Source organism: Belonocnema kinseyi, chromosome 9 (genome assembly GCF_010883055.1).
Source record: "Belonocnema kinseyi isolate 2016_QV_RU_SX_M_011 chromosome 9, B_treatae_v1, whole genome shotgun sequence".
Classification (NCBI taxonomy): Eukaryota; Metazoa; Arthropoda; class Insecta; order Hymenoptera; family Cynipidae; genus Belonocnema; species Belonocnema kinseyi.
In genome coordinates, this window is record NC_046665.1 from 73191587 (window position 1) to 73207109 (window position 15523).

General features: G+C 31.8%; 1 protein-coding gene across 2 annotated transcripts in view; it reads right to left on the minus strand.

Annotated features, from left to right (window-relative positions):
- Window positions 1–8365, minus strand: part of LOC117180843 — a 291065-nt gene extending 282700 nt beyond the window's left edge. The window contains exons 1-2 of one of the 2 annotated variants that reach the window (XM_033373373.1): window positions 8076–8365; window positions 7818–7950 (exon numbers count right to left, since the gene is read on the minus strand). The gene's annotated coding sequence lies outside the window, so the exon portion shown is untranslated. Of the gene's footprint in view, window positions 1–7817 lie in introns of both variants that reach the window. The other variant, XM_033373372.1, reaches the window with a different exon arrangement.
- Window positions 8366–15523: the final 7158 nt, after the last annotated feature.

Genomic DNA, 15523 nt, shown 5'->3' on the forward strand with positions numbered 1-15523 from the left:
GTCAATCAGGCGTGAACAAATAAAAGTGTTTTCATCTGAAGCGGTACTTTCTCGGGTTTATTCCCCACCAACGACAGCCCCACATCCGACAAAGTCTCCGCGTTTCACTGTCACTTAATATATGCATCCACTGTTATGTACGGTAGCGAGAGCTGGGCATACCAAGAAAAGAATAAGAGTAAAATCAACGTGGATTGGCATGCAATGCCTGCGCAGTGGGCAAGTAATACGCTAATGGACAAAATTAGTAACAAGAGACTCTTTAAAGAATGTGCTGTAAAGGAGACATCCTTTAACGAGAGTGAGGGAAATTTTTTCAGATGCTTTGAGCAGGTTGACAAAATGAAAGATGAACGATTGATGAAACAGTTATATCGAGGCAAGATAAATGTTAGTGTACCCAGAGGCAGACCGCGGAAAGACTAATAGAGATGTGTAAATGAGATCCTATAATTGGAAAAGATATAAAACGCCATAGAAACGCAAGTACTTTCTTGAGGAAATGCATGGACGTAAAGGAAGCTAGAGAAGTATGTCAGGACAGAATAATGAAACGAGAAATTTTTGGTAAGGAAAGCATAATCAAAAGTGTCAGTGAAGTGAATGACACCTAAAACGAAAGACCTTGGATACTAATGGGCCCTACTGGAGAGCTTTACATAATGACTTTGTGAAGCTTTTTGCCTGGGGTGCTTGCTAGACAGATTGATTGGAGACCTGGTTCGGACCAATATTACGAATCGTACACGTTATAAACTCTCTGATCCCCGGATAGGACCGAGTGAGCCGCGCTTACCCTGAAAGGTATATGGCTTAATGGCAAATTAGTTTTTAGTTAGTTTCTTACGACGTCGAAAAACCGGGTTCACCCGAGAACAAGTTTTTCAAACAGCCATAACAATAAAAAATCAGTAGTGGAAGTTGATAAACTATTTGAATAATATAATTCAGATAAGAAATGTATGTGCGTTTAAACCAGTGGATACAAATTTGCTCATCCATTAATGGAAATAAGCCAGGTATACATACATTAGTATACAGAGTTGCAATTACCTGTCCATATACATCTTAATTCTGAGAAACAGGTATTAAGTGTGATATCATGTCCATGCGCTTGTAACTTACATGCCGCCAGAGCGGTAAGTAAATCTAAGTATGTGTGAGTTCATAGAATGTTTCGATGCGTGGCGTGCACGGTGCCCGCATATTTTTTTCATTCCTCGCGCGGTGTGCTCCCGAGATCCAATCTTTGCGATCGACCTTTCTGAGCCTGGTAACTCGTACGATCGATTTCAACCGAGATAGCTAGTGCATAAAAGGTTGTTTCTGATAAAATTTCGGAATATGGTTGCATTATGAGAGAAGATTCCATGAAAACTTTCTAATGAACGTGTATCACTACCAAACGTTGCCCTGGACAGTGATTGCAATTGCACAATTGCTCAAATCTGGAGCATTCCAAAAATCTGTTAAATTATAGCTAAAATTCTGAGCAGAAGATTTTTTCCCAATAGTAGGTGCCAAAACAAAAACCCAAAAACTATGCATTACATTTTTCAAATCTGAACTTTACGTCCCTATTGTTAATTTGATTTTTTTGTCAATTTTACTTTTATTATAAAACCTGGATAAAGAAGGCAATATTAAAATGAATATCCAAATACAAAATATCAAATACTTGAATTTATACGTTTCCATAAGGTTATCTTGAAAGTTTTCTATAAATTCATTTATTTTAACCTAAGGTGAAGAGCTGCTAATATCTCATTTTCATGTTCCGGGATTTCGCTTTTGGTGGGGCACCGGTCGGGCCCCTATCGGGAAAAATGTGGAGCTGAAAGGGTAATCAGTCTATCGCCACACCATAAATGAAACGCCCTACCTGACAGGACCCAGATCTGGGTATCCAAAATGGGGGCCCGATCTAGCCCCATAAATTTCTTAGTTCTATAATTAGTAAAATTTCAAAAGTTTTTATATTAATATTTTTTCAATATTCTACATCATATACCATTATACATTATATCTCATTTTCAGTATTCTACATTACATTATCTGTTCGTATTGCTTGAATTTATCGATAAGAGTTTGCATTTCGAAGAAAACTATTATGCTTTGACAAACAATATTCAAATTTAGAGCTATTACACACACACAGACACACACACACACACACACACAAAACAAATGAATTTTAATTATAAATATTTCTGAATCTTCTTAATATTCTTTTGGAATAATTTTTGTTTGACTAATGCACATGGGGCACGTGGAATGAGATCTAAAATGTGAGGTTATGTTCCAGAAAATATAAAAAGCATTTAACCTATAATGTTGCAAAACCCTAAATTCATACATTTGGTGTAAGGTAATCTCTATTTTCACAATATCAGCAACAAAATATAAAATTCCTAACAGCTGGAAAACGTTTATTAGTTCACATAATTCAGAAGCTAAAAATGAATTGTGATGTGGAATTCTAGCGAATTGAAGCCTAATTTTGCCTTCATTGCGGATATAAGAAATCTCACCAACAATTCTGAGATTCCGAACTCGCAATCTACTTTTCTCTTTTGGAGTTTCAAGTTCTATGAAAGAAAAACAATATCATGACATAACAAAAAAATTGACAAAACCTTGTCTAACCTAGCTCGATCCGACGTGGTTCTGACGCGAGCCACACCATCTGCCCCCTTGCGGCCACATGTGGAATAATAATGAATATTATACATATTATAATATTATACATACATATAACATTGTACAAAAAAACTTCGGATCCTTTTATGTGGATTTCAATTTCTGAGGTACAGCGAATTTTCGAAAAGATCTTTACTTTTACGGTTTTCAAGATATTTTTTGAAAAGAATGCTTTTATATAATAATATGCTACAGCTAAATGGTGTATTTCGAAAAAACCTAAGTTTTTTCCGTAAAACTTAGACTCGTGCTCGTGTTTAGATTAGGAAATGATTTGTTTACCCCATAAAATGAATCCCCCTAATATTCATGCACCTACAAATGTCGAAAATAACGAAGATATTAAGCTTTAAAAGCTGTAAGGCTGATGAGGAAATTTGGGTTTAACTCAAATTTATACTACATAATTTTTTCTTCAAAAGCAACAAATCTATTTGAGAGCACCTTCCATTTTTTGAATTTATGCTTCTTTTTTATTTATATATTACCTTATTGATCAGTTGACAATATCACATTTAATTCTTTACTTTTAAATTGAGTTTTCATTAAATAAAAAAAAGAAGAGAAATTAACCAAATATTGAGCAATTTTGAAATAAGATATTAATTCCAACAAATTAAAAAAAAAATTAGCAATATTTTTTTTGTAAATATCTTATAACTTTGATAAAATCAGTTTATTTTTAAAATTCTGAATAACTCCCGTTTATTTAACGTGACTTTTTTTGACCCAGGTTAACTTTGAAGTTTAAAGATTAAATATTGCTTACATTTGAATTCATTGAGTGGTTCTCTGCCGCGGTAGCACATTAGCATTTTCTGAATTGGACACAACCGCTCAGTTATAAGTTGAATAAAATGTGGCGGCTTATCAGAATTAAGATCGTTCATCCAACTTCGTAATTGTTTAATTATTATTATTATTATTATTATTATTATTTAGTATTTGCTCCGGATTAAACTTGACTTGTTTTATTTGCGACTTGTTCTTTACTGCACTTGTTGCACTTTCAAAAAGTGACTGAAATCGTGCGTTTATAAATAAATGAGAAGGGTTACAATTCATGTTAAATCACGACTAAAAGATTAGTCAGGTCTTGAATATCCGTGGTAGAGATGTATATTCAATTTTTCATAAAGTTGGTCTTCGGCATTTTTCGGTTCGGGCAGTCGAGGAAACCCGATATCCTTCACATCGTGCTCGGTTGATCAGTTTCCATTACGTCGAGCTTATTCATGATGGAAATTCAGAACGGGTGAACAAGATTACATCTGTACCATTTTGTTAAAAAAATCTAATTTTTTTGAATTAAACGGCTTTTTATTTGAAATAAAAATATTTATTTATTGAAATATCAACTGTTACATTTTCTGTTAAGAATTTAACTTTTTTTAAGATTCAACTACACGAAAAAAATAGTTGCTTGAAATTTGAGTGACTCTCTATGAATCTTGGATATAGAGTGATTCTTAAGTCACTAGTCCTATATAGTTTAAACGACACTCTTATACATTTACTGCGACTTTGAATAAATAATAGGAGGAAGTGAACACTATTTAATAAAAAGTCACTAGAATTTTATAAGACTAGTCACACACAACTCTATCCAAGATTAATAGACAATCGCTTAAATCTCATAAAACTATTTTTTGTTGTTTAATTGGTTAAAATATAAATATTTTGTTAAAATCCTTTTTTTTTAAACTGAAAATTGAATTATTCCAGTTGAGGATTTACCATACAAGTTGAAATTTTATCTCTTTGGCGGAAAATGTAATTATTTAATTAAAAATTGTTTTTTTTTGTAAGAAACTAATTTTTTTAAACTATAAGTTTCACTATTCCGGTCAAAGATTCATTATATAATTTAAAAATGTATCTCATTGGTCGAAAATGAAACTTGTTTCTTGAAAATTTGCCTTTTATGATACAATATTAATCTTCTTGGTTAATAATTCCTCTTTTTAGTTGAAAATTTACTTATTTGGTTAAAAATTGTATTAACATTTTTGTTAAAAATTCGTATTTTAGGGTAGAAAATTCGACTTTTTTATATCAAATCCATCTTAATGGCTTGAAATTTCAACAATTTGCTTGAATCTTTTGTTATTTTTTGACTGAAAAATCGCTTTTGGTTGAAATTTGACAATTTTGTTTAATATTCGCCTTTTTGGTAAAATGTTCCACTTCATTGTTTAAAAATGCTACTGTTTGATTCCCTATAAATTTAAAACAGTAATTTTGTCTAATTCAATTACTAACTGAATGTTAGCTATCAGCTATTTTTTATTGCGAAATTAAAAAAACCTACTAATTTATCAGTAAAAATAATTTATTTCTAGATATATTTTAGTCACTGATTGAAATGGGTAAAAATGTTAACTGAGTCAAATCTACAGATTTGAAAAATAATCGGTTTTGTTCAAGGATTAAACTATTTTTCTGAAAATTCGCTTTAATTGGTTGAATTAAACTGGTTTTGATTTAAAATAAAATAATTTTTTTGTATAAATATCAACTATTACTTTTTTTCGTGGCGAATTTGTACTTTTTTGGTTAAAAATTAAACTTCTTAGCTACGAGATAAATTTCATTCAAGTGTCCAATATTTTAATGTTCGTATTTTTGATAGAAAATGAAATTTTGCATGATAGTCGATTTTTTTGGGTTGAATGTTATAATATTGGGTTAAAAAGTAATCTGTTTTGTTATTAGGAATTCAATACGATTAAAATTAAATGTAATAGTTTTCAAATATTTCTAACGTTTCTGAAAGCTTGGTCTAATGAAACGTTGCATTGTTTCATGAAACTTTCAATAATTCAGCGGCACGTTTCATTGGCTTGAATAGCTATTTATAATTCCGTTCCGTTAATTTTAGATTCAATTTTATTTGCCTGAACTATTTTTCACCCATAAGACTTTACAATGTGTATTTAAAAGTAATAAAGAAATGCTTTATCTGTTCGACTGAAAAGTAAGCTGTCCTCGATAATTACGCTCCTGAAACAGCCAATAATCAATAGAAGAAGAAATATACTTGGCAACAAACAGATAACAAAAGCTACTTCGAGGTTACTAAGATGGCACCCGATAAGCAAACAAAAACTGGTAGAGATCGTCAGTGTCAAAGAGCATGACTTGGCTTCCGTCTGCCATCCTATCTTCATAAATTAAAACATTTTATACAAAAATGTAACATATTAACTGCGGCCTCTGATATATTGTGTACAGTGCACACACAAACACGTTATCAGTCGCTCGCGACGAATCTCGATTATGGCTCGTATTAATCGTGCCACTCAAAAGAGAAATATGGTTTTATACGTTATATAATTGCATACTCTTTAGGAAATATCTCAGGGGAAAGAATAAGAGGAGTAATTATAAGGCTCCAAAAAAAGTAATATGTTAGGACAAATGATTTTATAAAAAAGCACAATGTCACAAAGATGTTTCTAGAACGTATTTGACACATTAGACGTTTTTGAGGACTATCCTTGATGATGTATTTTAAAATTTTTGGCCACTGGGCTGGAAAATCCAAATGGTAGTTATCCGATAAGGCTAAAAGAATTCTGACTGGACGAGTAATACTTTGTTCATAAGCAAAGCAAATAGGTTATAAAATTTACTATTGTACAATGTACATACATTTAATGTCAAGACCACAAATTATACTGGAAATGTGGGAAACAATTGAGGATCTGCAATTTTGTGCTGCAAGGTTATCTCTAAATAGAAATCAGCTCACTTCGAATTTTTGTCAAGAGCGTTTTTGTCGAGAGTAATCAATGCTATATTTTTTTCTTTCGTTAAGGCTTCTGATAATTTACAGTTAGTGTTATCAATTTTGACAATAATTCAGATTAATTAATTTTCAAAATGAGATCACATCATTTTTTATTTTTATAATCTCAAGGGAGTTTTGCTTAATTGAGATTTCATTACTTCGTAAAATATGAAAGTATATTGTGTAAAGTGCATCCGGAAGTGCAAATATCACTTTTTATCAGTTCGAAAGAGATTATTATTGGAAAAGTGTAAATCATGACACTTTTCATAGTCCATCGTTACTATTTCCCATGTAAAAACGTCATTTTTCCGGATTATCCAATTTTTCTGTATTTTTCCGGCCGGGTTTAGCCCTGTCTCATAACTTCTTCACACATTTCAGTAATCTCTCTGTTTCCAAAGAAGATTTAAGTAGAGCCATGGTAATTATTTGCGATGATTAGATAGTGGAGATTAATTTTCTCTACGGGTGATGGAACTTCCGCTGTTTTTATAAATAAATACAATAAATATAGTACATATTAAGGTAAGCGTCTTGCTCTCAGTAGATAATGATTTCCATTACAATGTTTGTCATGGGGAGAAGGACTTTAGCCACAATAATCGCTTTTATATTAATTCGAAATTATTCGCATGTTTCCACTCAGATTGAAACCGCAAGAACGGAATTTTTTTATCACATTATAAATGCAATTCTTCCGGCATGTCAATTTCTTATAGTTTTTTTAAACTCGAAAGATGAGATCCAGAGCCAAAGTAACCGAAAACCATTGAGCCTGTTATGATACTGAATTATTTAAATTAATTCATGTTGAAATTTTCTTCTCTAAAAAGGTTTGGATCCTGTTACACCACAACAAAACCCTATATGTAAACTTTCTACTTCCCCACATTTTAAAAATATACTTCTTATTTTTAAACTAAATAATGAAGTTTTTTTGGATATTATCAGATTGATCTATTTCGGACACACTTTTTACAACAGTCTAGAAATATTTATCTGCTACTTGAAATAGGTAGAAAATAACTAATTAGAAATGCATTCTGATTAAAGTATATCTTTTGGTATGCTAATTCTGCAAATGATGATGAGCACTATTGGAACAATGCTCAATATTAAATTTCATATCCACATCTGTTACGATTGATAATGATGCTGCTAGATTAACCTTTTAAATTCGTTGAAACAAAATTAGCCTGAGGTATAGTTATAGATTCGGTAATCATTGTTATGAAAGTTCATATAATACAGTTTGGTATTCTTAATTATTAGACTAGACTTGATATTTCACTTCTTGGACACGATTAAAACACTAACTAACCTTTTTATCCAGTTTCAGTTTCAGACTGGTTCAATTAGTGACAGCTTCAATCTCAGTGGTCCATAAAATTTGCACTCTTTTCATACACTTTTTATGAAAGCACGTCACCCACTGTTTTCGTAATATCAGATGACTGAAATTAATTACATTAGGTATAATAAACGTTACTGTTTTGGAAAATGGTTTAGAGATATTTTTTTCCATTTTCCACTATCGATGTTAGAAATCCGTAGATTTCTGAAGAAAAAAAATACTGACATTTCACCAGAAAATCCTTAATTGAAAATTGAGTCCATTAAATAAAGAAGCCTCCTGTTTCGAAAACGTATTTCATAATTGGTTAAATATTTCATGATTGATAAGTTATTGATTGAATTGAAATTTATCGGTGAAATTGAGCGATTCGGTCCGGGTGGAAATTGAGATCAAGGAGGCCTTGAAATAGGTTGTCCTAGTTAAGGCTTTAGGTGCTAAATATCGGTGGAAGGTTCGCGAATTATCGTGTGTTTGCGCGCAAAATGCAATAGGTAATGCACGTGCATCGTACACTGTCCCATGCAAAACTAACCTCGTGCACCAGCAAGCACGAGTCGCGAGCAACAAACTGGATTCCGCCTAGGCCGTCTTGAAATTTAGTGTTCTGCTGACTTTTGAGGCGGACTGTACAGGTCTGTGCAACATTGTAACCACAATTTGCCCGTTTACTGTACAGTCTGTGTGGGAAGTCGATCGCTGACGCGAGCGAAGCGACTCCGCTACCAGCCGACGAGATATGCGATAACCTTCCCCCTCTTTACCCCTTAGAACTCGCCCACCCTTTCCGAGGCTTCATATCGAGATTCTTTTCGTACGTTTTTTAAAAGTCAAATTCCTTAAGTCACCTGAAGTCCTGGTATCACCTCGGGAATCACTTGAAATTAATTTAGGTTGCTAAAGTAAGTTGAAGTCGGTTCGAGTCACCTAAAGCAATATGACATTATTTAAAGTCGCATAAAGTTAGGTAAAGGCAGATGCACATAATTTGAAAGCATTTTCATTCATCGACTGTGAATTGAGTTCATTATGAGTAACATGACGTCCGGTAAAATCATTGGAATTACTGCAGTCTGGAGATGAATAATTGAAAGACATCTGATTTCATTAGAAATCAGTTGGAGTTATCAGAAAAGACTGCAGTAAATTGATGTAACTTGATGTAAGTTGATGTTAATAGAAATCAATTGAAATCACCTAAAGTTGATCGAAGTAATTACAAGAATACAGGGTTACATAATATGACATGTGATTACACAATCTTACATCAGATTACACAAAATTACATGATATTTTATATGGAATTACATAATGGATTACATTGGATTTCAAAATATTACAAGAGGTAACACGAGGTTACACAAAATTAAAATCGACGAATTTGATTTGATTTTTGTTGATCGATCCCCTGCACGGAGAAAACGATATCGCATGAATTGCAATATATACCGTAATTCCTGCGCTATATATCGTAATTATCGCATTACAATAGCGTAAACTCGTGATATCGTACATTGAAAGATTTTACATTATATTATTATTCTATTATATTATATACACGAAGGTTCTAGCAGTAGATAGCGATTTTAGTGCATTATAATATCGTACAAAGCTCCGGAACCTGCTTGTAGATTATCACATTGCGCTTTATTTCAATATAAAGGTTTTGCGATATCATTGTGCGATATCTTTTTCTCTTTGTGATTTCTGGAAAAATGGAAAAAAGTACTTGTGACTAACTTTTTGTGAATTAAGGTTTAGTCACCTCTTAAGGATAAATATTTTATGTAAAATTTCATGCTAAAGGCTGTATTACATTTTTTTTTACATTAATCTTTTTTATTCGATAAGTGAGAAGTTCGCAAGTATTTGGTAACTAATTTTTATTTTCTGAAACAATTATTGTTTGCTAATTTAATATTTTCCCCCAGTAAATCGTAAAAAGATATTATTTTTCGGGATAAATGATACAGATGATGAATATCAATTGCTTACAAAATTTATATTCATAAAATTTTGTTTTCCATCAAATCGTAAAAAGTTAGAATTTTCTGAAATTAATGACATAATTAACGAATGTTAAGAATATTATTTTTTGTTGTGGATATTTACAAATTATTTAAAAAAATTCTGCCTCATAGAGGAAGGTTTGTAATGCAATGTAGTGTAATTTTGAAAGGAAAGTGTGTTTGTGTGCAATTTGGACGAATTGTAACTCTGAATTCCAGATCTGGTACAATTTTAAGCTATATCAGCAAATAAGAAGGTTTTTTTGCGTCTAGAAATTTAAAGAAAACTCTTACAATTTTTTTCGGAAAAATGTTTTAACATTCAAAATAAAGTTTTATATCTATTATACTTATTCGTGTGTTCGAGACGCTTCGTATGACTTACTGAAGTATATTTCACGTTTTCTTATGATCGAGCAATAATTTATGGTTTTTCTCTCTATACGTGTCTTCCTTTTTTGCGGCGATTCGCAATTGCTCTAGACTCCTCTTCGATATCCCCACTTCTATCACGTTAGATAGAATATATTTATTATTATTAATATTATTATTAAAAAACAAATAGAGAAGACAAAAGTTCGGAGCGTCAAGCTGAACGAAAAAAGTGAATTTCCTCCTACACTCCGTCATGAATACGGTACGTTTGATTGTAGAGTTTAATAGTTTATAGTGTGTTCATTTTAGAAATGAGGTTTGCAATAATATAATTAACTATTTAATTCAAAATATCCTTTAAATAAAATTTTTTAAATAAAATTATTAGGGGTTGAATGCAGCGAGAAAAAAGCTTTCAAGATTAAGCAACAAATAAATGATTGCACTTTATAAATGTATGTATGGTATTCGATTTAATTTAAATAAATATATACATTATATTAAATAATATTAAATCCACTTTCACATTTATTAGTTTTTTCATTAACTTTTTACCAAATTATTTCCTCAATATAGAATATACGTCACATATTTTTTATTAATTCTTCTGATCATGTATATGTTTTTAATATTTTTCTCATTGAGGTCTTTAATATTATTAATTTTTGATTAGCTACATTAATAATTTTAACAAAAAATAATTTTGTTTAACTGTAACAAATAATAAAATCAATAAAATCAATAATATGAGCAAAATAAATCACAAAAATTTAAAGTTCGAACTGCTTTCATAATGTATCTCAAAATTAAATTTTATCCATATTAAACTACATATTTTCATGACTTTTTCTTTTTTTAAATAATTATTAATAGTTAGATTTATTTTTTCATCTATTTTTTTTGTTTATTTGCAAACAGCATCAAGTTTTTAATTATTTTTGATTTTGCTTAATGCAATTCAATGAAAAAGACAGACCTACTTCTTGTGGCGCCATCTATTGGATTAGTTTAACCGACAATTCTCCTCCGTATAGCAAAAAAAATGGGGGCGATGCATGGGGCTGGTATTAATGTACTTTCTTTTTCAGTTGAAAAAGACGAAATTTCAACATATAGTTCAATCTTTAACCAAATATTAAAATTTTTTTAGCAAAACCATAGCTATATAATAGAAGGCTTCTTAATTTAAGAAAATCAACTTTCGACAAAAAATAGTTGAATTTTCTTATTGGTCAAGTTTCTGGAAAGCAGAGAGGAAAAGAGGAAATTTTTCAAAACTGGGTAAAAAGGGTAACAGCAGAAAGAGAGTAAAATAAAGTTACTAAGTTTTTTTTCGAAGCATTAAAAAAAATGCACTGAAATTCGCCATACAAATATTTTTCAAAAATTAAAAGGGTAGCTGAACACCAGGGGTGTTATAATAAGTCTATATTTGGAAGGTTAATTTCCTACTATAGTTTCTTTTATCTTTCTACTTTTTAAAACATTTACAAGCAAACTTCTAAAAATTAATTACAAGAATTGTTTTTTAAGTGTCAATAAAGATTGTTTTCCACGCAGTGAAGAGACTATTCTATTGAGTTAGTAGAATTTCTTGTAATATAAATATTTGTCACGATTGGACTTGGTCCTACAATATTTTTTACCTTTAAGGTGGAAATTTAACAGCCACATTTGTCTGAATGTTAAATAATTACATTCAGCAAAAAAAAATAACATAAAATAATCTCTTGAATTTTTAACATAAGAAATAATTAAGTACATTAAAGTCAACTTAATTAAAGTTAAATTAGCAGAATGTCTTGTTTAAAAGAAATGCGAAAAACAAAAAAATGTGTGTAAAAATAAAAAATCTTATTTCTGAAATTTCTCGATTTTAAAAACTTAGACGTAACGGAGCCTGCTAATGTTTATTTTTTATTAAAAAAGCCACATTAAAGTGCGTTTCACTTCTGGTCAGTAAAACTGATACTGTTATCACGGTTATCGGACGACTACTGCCTAATTCTATACAAAGTATCATTCAAAGTATATAATGTCTTTTTGATAAGTGTGAAAGTTCTTATTTCAATACTTACTTATGACTTAAGCAACTCTTCTTTATCATTATTAACTTCATCAATATAAAGTCAGAAAAATATTTGTTTGAACCAAACAAATATTTATTTAAATCAATCAAATATTTTTATATATTTTTTTATTTAGATGTTTAACATCGCATCAACTACATGGTCATTAGCGACGACTTTGAGTGACAATTGTTTCCATTATTCCTGTATGTTTATAAATATAATTATTTGTCCTTGTTAACACTGGTAATCACACAACTAAATTTGTTCCTTGAGATTTATTTCTTGAAGAAAATTTAAAAGGTTCTGAAACGTTGCTGGGTGTTGAGCATCTTCTTCACTTCATTAGGTAGCCGATGTGTTCTTCTCAAGTTAAGGTATTTTCGACATTCAATTAGAAGATGTTTCACGGAGAGAATTACTTCACAATCTTCACATTTAGTTGGGTCTAATTTTGGAATCAGATTGTAGTGGAATAAATGGGTGTGTCCAATTCTAAGCCTGGTTAACGTTACTTGGTTCTTTCGGTTTTCTAGCAGGATGTTGCTGTTTTCAAGGACGTGACTTTTTGTCTCATGAAGTTTTGTCGTAGGAGGTGTTTTCCATACCTTATTCCAAATCTCGATGGTAGTTTCACTGATTGATTTGCGTAAGTCTCGCAGTTCAATTTCTGCGAATTCATCAAGTTCGAAAAGAGTACAGGCTGACTTCGATGGTTTATCTGTTTCCTCATTTCCTTTAATTCCTATTTGTGATGGAATCCAGAAAAGAGTTACTTCTTTTCCCAGGTAGTGTAATTTTGAAAGTAATTCTTGAATTGCTTGAGTAATGTGATCGAATTTTATGTAATTTTGAATAGCCTTGATGCCACTAAGAGAGTCAGAGAAAATGATAAATTTGGTTTGGTTTGACTTTTCATTGTATTCCAGAGCTTTCAGTATAGCGTAGATTTCACATCGAAATATTGGGAAGGTATCACGTAGTTTGAACTGTAGATTTGTTTTAAGAGTGACTACACTACACCCGGTTCCTGTGATCGACTTTGACCCATTCGTATAGATAGATAAATAAGTGGCTAGATTCAGAGTGATGTTTGCGAAGGCAGCTCTGTATTCAGTAGGATTGGTTTGACTGTTTGGTAATTTCTGTAGATCCAAGTTTATTTTGAGCTCACGCAACTCCCAAGGAGTATATACATGAGGTCTTCTTTGGGCAATTTTTTGTAATTTTAGATTAGCATGTTTTAATTCTTCTTCTATTCTAACGTAGAAGGGCCGTGGGTAGTTAGGGCCTTGCTCATATTTCTCTTGATGGTTTCCTTTAAAGGTGACATCATATACAGGATTTTCTGGCGTAGAAGCTAATTTTACGGCAAAAACCAAGCTTAGTTTTTTTCTTCCAGTATCCAAGGGAGGTTAACCTGATTCGCTGAGAATACTACTTATAGGACTGAAACAGAAAGCTCCCAAAGCCAATCTAAGTCCTGTGTTATGAATTTGGGATAGTTTACTTAAGACGATAGATCTGGCAAAAATGTAAACTACTAAACCATAGTCTCATTTGGATCTCACTATTGCGTTGTATGTACTAACGGGGAGTTTTTTATCAGCTCCCCAGTTTTTTCCCCTAAAGTTTTTATAATATTTAGTCTATTTTTGCAGTCGTCCTTGAGTGTTTTAATGAAGGGTTTCCATGTAAAATGTTTGTCGTAAATTATTCCAAGAATTTTTATGGTGTTTGTAACCATTAGTTCTTGATTGTTGAGGTAGAGGACAGGATTCCTAGGTTGGGATGTTCCTCTTGAAAAAAGTATGCACAATGACTTTTTATTTGCTTCAATCTATTCTGCCTTATAATTAGAGATCTTTTGGTCCATGTCGTTGGGTGATTTGTTGGCAGTGACAATGGATAATGTAGAAGCTGTATCGGAATGTAATCGTTTGTGTCCAGTGTTAAGGTTGTCCTTGAAGTTAACTTTTGGTTGGGGAAGTTCAGGAAAGTCGACTATTCCGGAAATTTCTGTTTGTTTATCAACTTCCAGTGCTGACTCTTTGGAAGTACTTGATTTTATATTCGTGGGTGTAGTTGCAGTTTTTTCTTGTTTGCTTTGACATTGTTTGGCCATGTGACCAACTTGTTTGCACATAAAGCACTTTATTGTATCTGTCGAAGAGTACATCCAGTACGAAGTTTGTTCGAAGTTGATTTGAAGAGATTCTGATACTTTTAATTCATCTTCAGGGTGGATATAGATTTTTCTTCTGAAGCTGAGGATATGAGCATAACCGAGATTGGACATCCCAGCTCTCATAAAACTCATAGAGGAGTTTGTTCTAATATTTAATTTTGCAAGAGTGTCAGTAAGAACATAGTGCGTAATTACTGGGCACACGTTAGATAGGATCAGACGTTTGAATTTCATTAGTAAAGGTCTAAGTTCCAGGGTGTTATCTTTTATCACAATACTTGTATGTTTTCTGGTAAGGTCGTCTACTGTTTGTTTACTATCTAAGTACATGCAAACTCTATTACCTGAGACTTTCGAAATAAATCTAATATTACTTGGTGTAAACAGGTTTCCGACTTCCCGGGTATATTCATCAATAGGGATATTTGATATGGATTCGATAATTATAGCTCGGCCCTTTTTTGGGAACTGATCTCTGACTGTAGCTGCTACATAACCGTGTGTAAGAGGTGGTTTTTTGACTTCTTTGGGATTATTTGGTGCAGATGCACTTTGGGATTCATTTGGGTTGTTATTTATCTTGCTCTGGAGGCTGTACCTGAGTGCAACTCTCCACAAAGTATTCACTTGCACTTTATAAGAAGACACTATTTATCCACAATTTCGATCACGTAATTTTAATTCGCCTTCAAATGTAAACACGCGTACCTTACGCTCGAAATACAACTTTTTCCGACAACGGCCGAGACGGAACTGCAATCAAATATTGGTTAACCCCACATCAAAGAAAGAATTTGCTTGAGTCAAAAAAACATTTTGTTCCATGGTTTGAAATCAACTTAACTTTCAAATCTAATTTTTTGACATATTTTGATATAATTCGACCCCATAAGTATAAAAATACAATTTTTTTCAAATGTCCATTTGTGTCTGTGTTTGTAACTTTTTATCGATATTTGGAAGAATTGTAGCTACTGACCATCTAGAAGTACTTTTTTTGGAGATTTAAACAAAATGTACCCTGTTTATATG